We start from the raw sequence: 7,856 nt of genomic DNA on the forward strand, positions 1-7,856 counted from the left end.
AGATTTTAGGTTTTTAAACAGCAAAGCAAATTCTCAGGCAGAACATTTCTTTAATACCCTAAGAGAATTTCATTTAGCTGTGCAAGATGAAAGGTTCTTTGAAATGCCATTTTCATAGTTGTGCAAAATAAAAATTAAGGTCTGTGACAGATTAGTATAAAAAGGCCAGATCTGCGTGGAGGCCAGTATGTAAGAGAGGAAGTATATTACCTTGAAGCAAATGATCTTAACTTCAACTAACATTTTCCATACTGCTTGTCTTCCATTAATTACCCTCAACAGGTGCCTCTACTATTGTGTGAAAGTTCTGTCTCATACTCTTTATTCTTTTTGTTCTTCTGAGACAGTGTCTTGCTATGCAGCTCTGGTCAAATTGACACTCACTAACTATGCAGCCCAGGCTGGTCTCAGAGTCAGGACACTCCTATCTCAGTCTCTCAAGTATTTGGATTACAGGCACGTGTCTCCATGACCAAGCTCAATTTTTTTTTAAAAAAAAAAGTGAAAATGCACGCTTTTTAATCAAAGTATTATATCCCACTAAGCAATATTTTAGAACTTTACAGTTTAGGGTCTGAGTGAAAGAAAAATGCCAGGAATAAGGGATAATACTAAAATGGTATTGAAAGAAAACCTTGAAGTTTTTGCTTTTCAGTTTGTGTCATATAACCATCTTTTCTGTGGCCAAACAACACTCTCATTAAAGCTTGACCAAAGGAACTGATCTCTAGACGCGCCAACTCCATATGTATGAATGGACTGAGCATTCCCACAGGGAAAGTTATCCATTCGACAAGTGAAACAACACTGCCACCATCATGCAAACTACGTCATGACAAACCAGGAGAAATGAAATCCCCCTGCTCTTGCCTCTAAAGACAATCTTCCTGGTGTGGTGGCACATACCTTTAATCCCACTCAGGAGGCAGAGGCAGGTGGATGTGTGTGAGTTCCAGGCCAGCTGGGGATAGGGAGACTGTCTCAAAAGAACAGAGCTAGCCAAGATGGTGTTTAAGGTTTCTTCCACCTCACAGCCCTCCTATTCAACCTTCGTGGCTGGGGCTGTCTGCAGCACCAGGTCTCAATTTCAGGGCCCATCATTCTTTTTTCTTTTCTTTTTTTTTTGGGGGGGGGTGGTCTTTTTGAGACAGGGTCTCCCTGTAGCACCAGCTGGCCTGGAACTTACAGAGATCCGCCTGCCTCAGCCTCCCAGGTGCTGGGAATAAAGGCATGTGCCACCATGCCCAGCTATCCATCACTCTTTAAAAAAAAAAAAAAAAATTATCTTTAAAAAATGTGCATGAGCCAGGCGTGGTGGTGCAGATCTTTAATCCCAGCACTTGGGAGGCAAAGGCAGGCGGATTTCTGTGAGTTCAAGGCCAGCCTGGTCTACACAGTGAGTTCCAGGACCACTGGGGCTACAGGGAGACCCTGTCTCAAAAAGACAAACAAAAAAAATGCATGTGTGTATTGCCTGCATATGTGTAAATGCAGCCAATGCTCTTAACCACTGAGCCATCTCTCCAGTCCCCCCAGCAGCAGGATTTCAAAAGATTTTATTTTATGTGTATGTATCTGCATGTATGTATATTACATGCATGTAGTATCCTCAGAAGCCAGAACAGGGCAATGGATGGATCCCCTGAAACTGGAGTTATAGGTGGCTGTGAGCCACCATGTGGGTGGATTTGAATCCTTTGCAAGAGCAGCCAGTGCTCTTAACTGCTTGCTGAGCCATCTCTGCAGCCCCAGGGTCCATCACTCTCCCAAGCACAAAATGCACCTATATTGCCAATCTTTGATCCTCAACAGAGAAATAGGGAGGACTGGGGAACCGGTGTATGTGAATACAACTCTTCTCCTTTCTCATTAAGTTGATTCAAAACTGCAATACCACATCATACCTGGGAGCTCAGTAAGTACTGTCAAAAAAGATTGTGGACACTATGGCGATGAAAAGAAAGGTTTGTTTTTGTTTTGTCCTTTTAAAAAATTTTTATTTTATGTGTATGCATGTATTGCCTACATGTAGGTAAGTGCACCTGTGTCATTCAATGCCCGTGGAGGACAGAAGAGGCTGTCAGATCCCCTGGAACTGGCCCCCCCCAAAAAGATTAAAAAAAAAAAAAAAAGTCCAAAAGGGGCTGGAGAGATGGCTCGGCAGTTAAGAACACTGACTGTTCCTGCAGAAGACCCAGGTTCAAATCCAGCACCCACATGGCAGCTGGCAACTGTCTAACTCCAGTTCCAAGGGATCCAACAGCCTCTTCTGTCCTCCATAGGCATTTAATGACACGGGTGCACTGACCTACATCCAGGCAATACATGCATACACACAAAATAAAGATAATTTTTTTTTTAAATCTTTTTGAGACAGGGTATCCCTATAGCCCCAGCTTGCCTGGAACTCAGAGATCCGCCTGCCTCTGCCTCCCAAGTGCTGGGATTCAAGGTGTGCACCACCATACTGGACTGTATAAACTCCCAATGATGATATAAAAGATAGTTGCCTTTATTAGAATATTTTACAACTCCATCTCATAATTTATACTAAGACAACCAAAAAAAGACCAGGGGTTTTTCTTTTCTGGGAACAGGTTCTACCTATGTAGCCATAACTGGTCTTGAACTTGCCACTACAAGGCTGGCTTTGAACTCCCAGAGAGTTCTGCCTGCCTCTGCTGGGACTCTGACACACACACACACACACACACACACACACACAGGCTTGATAATCTTTGAGGGGCAAATGTAGTTAGCCACCAGCAAATGGAAGAATAATTACTTTCTCCAAGAGGAAGAGGACAGTATCTGAGAAAGCAGGAACATAGGCAATGCTTCACGTTACAGAACCATCTACTTCACAATTCAGGATGGCCCAATTCGCCTGCCCCTTTCATCATTAGCACCTCAAAAGAGGAATCTGCAATGCAAGACCTCATCACCCCAGGCAACCTCAGTTTTAGCCCCTGCAGTCAAGCCTGTTCTGAGTTTAGATTTGTATTTACAACCAAGAATGGTAACTGCATGTCAGTCTAATGAAAAATTCTGTAGCATGTGCCCACTGCCTGCTTGTTCTCAATATTCTTAACTAGCTCTTTGGAGTAAGTCAAACCGCTTCTAAAAGTAACATAAATACTCAACAGACTACTTCATATAAAGAGTTCAATCTTGGTCAAAAATTTCAGTTTATTGCAGCTGATAACAGTGGCTGTTTTAACCCCAGCACTTGGGACGCAGAGGAGGCAGTTCTCTGAGTTCTAAGCCAGCCTGGTCTACATAGTGAGTTCCAGAGCAGCTGGAGTTACAGGGGGACCCCGTCTCAGTAAGACTGAAACAAAAAGCTGGCTGCGGTGGCACAAGCCTTCAATCCCAGCGCATGGGAGTTCCAGGCCAGCCTGGTCTACACAGTGAGTTCCAGGCCCCAGTTGGGCTACAGGAAGACCTGTCCCCAAAAGACAAAAAACCCCCCAAAACCCACTGGCTGTTCTTACAGAAGACCCGGGTTCAAATCCCAACACATGGCGGCTAACAACCATCTGTAATTCCAGTTACTGGGGATCCAACGCCCTCTTCCGTCCTCTGAGGGCACCGCACAACACGGGGGCACTTATGTACATTCAGGCACAACACTCATACACTTAAAAATAAAAAAAAATTCAGCTAACCAAATTATAAGGCAGCAACCTCTCTCCCTTCTCCACACATAACAAATGTTCAAACTAAATGAGCCATAATGCCTGTATTTATGTCTGTATTTTATTTCCAGTGTTTGCAATGAACAACTGCATACCTAAGTAGAGAACTCCTTTGGAGAAAAAAGCCCAGTCATCTAAGAACATTCTCCAAGTAGTCAGAAGACCTGAAAGCACAAGGCCAAAACCTGAACCCAACCCAAAACCAGTGCTTAAGTCATAATAAAAAACAACTTTACTGTAGTTATCGAAAAGCAAACTGATACTTCAGGCAATAAACTGATACACACAAAATAAATTGTTTAAAAAAACTTCTTATACTGCCAGACGTGGTGGTGCATGCCTGTAGTCCCAGAGCTTGGGAGGCAAAAAAATAATTATAATAATAATTCTTATACTAATGAAAAATTTAGCTTAGTGTTTTCAAAATTACAGTTTAAACTGGGTGTGGTGGCACATGCCTGTCGTCCCAGCATTCAGGAGACAGAAGTAGGTGGTCAGTCTGGGGGTATATAAAGACAGGTGTCTCGACAATAAAATAAATATTTAAAGGCACTGGGCGTGATGGTACCCGCCTTTAATCCCAGCACTTGGGAGGCAGAGGCAGGTGGATCTGTATGAGATGGGCTCAGCTTGGTCTACAGTGAGTTTCAGGCCAGCTAGGGCTGCATAGTGAGACCCTGCCCTGTCTGTCCAAAAAAAAAAAAAGGCAGCCACACCAAAGAGTAAATGTACTTTTCAACCAGAGATGCCACTGGCTATACAAGTATTACCAGTGAGAAGTAAATTTCAGTTTTACTGGGCCTTGTACAAACATATCAAGCCAAGTATCCCATATATCTAAAAAGTCTTCATATTAATTTTGTTTGGGAAGTTTACATAGTTCCCAATATTTCAACTTTGGTTTGCTTTTTTTTTTTTTTAATGTGTGTGCGCCCGTGTCCTGCAATGCCTGCAGAGGACAGAAGAGGCTGTCGGATCCCCTGGAACTGGAATTATGAACAGTTGTTAGCTGCCATGTGGGTGCTGGGATTCGAACCCGGGTCTTCTGCAAGAACAACCAGTGTTCTTAACCGCCCCTCAACTTTGATTTTTATTACAATTGAAAACATGAAAGTTGGGTGACAAAATGCATCAAAAGAAATCTATTTCATAGAAACTAGCATAGCGCCAAGCTCCAAATATTGTTTATTTGGCTCTCAAAACCAAAATCTGGAGTTGGGAGATAGATGGCTGAGTGATTAAAAGTACATACTGCTCATGCAGTTTGGTTGCTAGCACACAAATAGGTCTGCTCCCACCCACCTAGCTCCAGCCCCAGGTGGTCAACGCCCTCTTCAGGCCTCCACACATGTGCATACATAAAAAGCAAAAACCTGGGACTGGAGAGATGACTCAGTGGTTAAGAACACTGTTCTTGCAGAAGACCTGGGTTCGAATCCCAGCACCCACGTGGCAGCTGACAACTGTCTGTAACTCCAGTTCCAGGGGATCCAACAGCCTCTTCTGTCCTCAGCCGGCATTGCAGGACACAGGTGCACTTACCTATATGCAGGCAATACATGCTTACACATAAAACAAATTAAAAAAAAAAAAAAAAGCAAAAACCTAAATCTGTACGTATTGAGAAAGAGGGATCTAAGCTAATTATACTTTCTACATCTTGAGCTCCACACTGTGGCAAAAATAAATAAATAAATAAAAAAACCACCACTGGATCCGCTAAGCTTCAGTCCTTCCCACTCCAGCATCCAACATTATGGTCTATCGTCTCCAAAGTAAACCTACTTCATAGTCATCTCTTACTTGCCTCCATATTTAGATTTATTTCCTGTTGTGAAAACAGCCCGACAAAAGAAACTTAGGGGAGAAAGAGTCTATTTTAGCTCTTAGTTCCAGGTTACAGTCCATCCCACTGGGAAGTCACAGTGGCTCGAGTTAGTTAATATATCACATCCATAATTAGGAACAGAGAGCAATGCATGCATGCTTACACTTAAAATTAGATTTATTTGTGTGTGCATATGTATAGATCAGAGGACAATTTGCAGGAGTCAGTTCTCTCCTTCCACTATGTGGGTCCTGGGGAATGGAACTAGGGCCAGCTTACCCACTCCTACATAGGTAATAGTGCCACCTACAGTGGGTAGATCCTCTGACTTCAAAGAACATGATCCAGACAATCCCCATACATCAACCAGATCCAGATGATTCTTTGAGACTTCCCAGGTGAGTCTAGATTTTGTTGAGTTGACAATGAAAACCACCACACAGTCCATGCTAGTCTTTCCAATTAGATTCAAAGCTGCTTGAGAATATGTATAACTTATTCTTTGTTGCTTTCTGATTCCCTTCAGTGTGCAATCTTGGACATTCAGTAACAAAGTACTAGTTTAGAACAGAATCCTTCCTATCTCTCAAGATTAGTAAGTGACCTCAGGATGTTTTAACTCTTCATTTTACAGTCAGGAAACAAGGACCAAGAAACTACCTAAAAGTCACAATTACTCACTTGGGAAACAAAGAGGACCAGTGTCCAGGTCCTACTAGCAGTGAGTGAGTGGTCTTAACAATGACATCATCATCTCTATTTTTATACAGAGGATCAGTCATCTAGCTGACTCAAAAATGTTCAAAGTCCAAACTCAAGTCAGTTACTAGAAGCTCAGACCTGGCAATATATGTTAAATAATGTTTAAAGGCCTACTTCTAAACTTTAAAAATACCTACCCTCATGTGACAGGAGAGAATTAAGGTCAAAACAGGAGATTCAAGTGGGGCACAGTGCAGCACATGCATTCAACCCCAGCACTTGGGAGGCTGAGAGAGAAGGGCACAAGTTTAAGGCTACTTTGGCTATATTATATGACCAGTACCAGGCCAACCAGGAATACCACCGTCCCCCACCCCAAAAAAAAAAAAAAAAAAAACCCAAAAAAAAAAAACAAACCCAGAAAAAAAAGACAAACAGGAATTCAATATACTGCTTATATTAAATTCAACTCTAAGAGATGTGTTACCTCATCAACTAGTCGTGTTTTGTACAGACAGGGTAAACATATCTAAATTTGACTTAAATTTCTATTGTTCTTAGCGGTTGCTGAGAAACTGTCTTCTGAATACATGCACCAAACTCATGAACCTCCTTTTCCTATCAAACCACAAAGAGAGCATGTCTCCAAAAATTCTTCCCACTAATACAAGATACCAAAATATTCCATAATTCCGCACTATAATTAAACGTTAAAATTAACTGTGAAAAGCAAAGCTAAAACGTTCGCAGTGGAGACAAACATTTTATATACTTTAGAAAATCGAATTAACAGAACTTCAAAAATACAACACAGCTGACAGCTGAGGCGCCTGCTTCCCCAACCCCTTGGGGAAACCAAAATGGAATTAGTAACGTGCACTACAGAGTTTAGCGGGATTACACGGACTACAACAATCCACTTCCAGCATCCGAGAGGCTTGAAGGCTCAGAGCGGTCTAGAATGCAGCGAGAGGTCGACACAGGGATCACCACCACTACCTCGGGCAGCCACAAAAACACAACACAACCGAGCAACTTTTTCAGCCAAGAGGGAGAACACAAAATCTGACTCTTACCGTTTGTGTTGCTCATTCTCAACACAAATGGCAAGATGCCAAGCATGTTAAATAGAGAAGGCTTTCACACTACCAGTTTGAGTCAGCATATAAATCATAAATTAAACTGACACTTGATTTCCAATCCAAAAGCTCCTTGTGTAGTATGACTCACCAAATCCTCCATTTCTTCCAACTATGAAAACTTTATACTCCTTCCTTCAAACTACCACCATGCCCTTCGTAGAAATTAGGTGAGCCGTTTTTCTCCCGGTCCTTAAAGGCACACTTTTAAGTCGGGCGCTGGGAGAGCTCGCCGGCGAGGTGACCTCTGCAGAGCGGCTGGCCTTCCCGCCGGTCTTCGGGGGACCCTCAGAGCAGCGCCGGCTCCGTGAACCAGGCCTGCGTGCGAGCAGAGGCCCCCACCCACCTGGCCCCACGCCCGGCCTCGCAGCTCCCGCGGCCCCGCAGCCCGGCGGAGCCGAGCCCAGCCGGGCCAGGGAGGCTCCGAAGCTCGGGAGCCCTGCGCGCGGCGCCATCTTAGGCGGCGGCGGCGGCAGCCAATCAGCGCGC

General features: G+C 43.5%; 1 protein-coding gene across 3 annotated transcripts in view; it reads right to left on the reverse strand.

The window, feature by feature from the left end:
• Ppp2ca (protein phosphatase 2 catalytic subunit alpha) overlaps positions 1-7,856 on the reverse strand; it is a 27,513-nt gene that overhangs the window by 19,004 nt on the left and 653 nt on the right. The window lies entirely within an intron of this gene.

This window comes from Nannospalax galili, unplaced genomic scaffold (assembly GCF_000622305.1).
Source record: "Nannospalax galili isolate Female #2095 unplaced genomic scaffold, S.galili_v1.0 scaffold970, whole genome shotgun sequence".
Lineage (NCBI taxonomy): Eukaryota > Metazoa > Chordata > Mammalia > Rodentia > Spalacidae > Nannospalax > Nannospalax galili.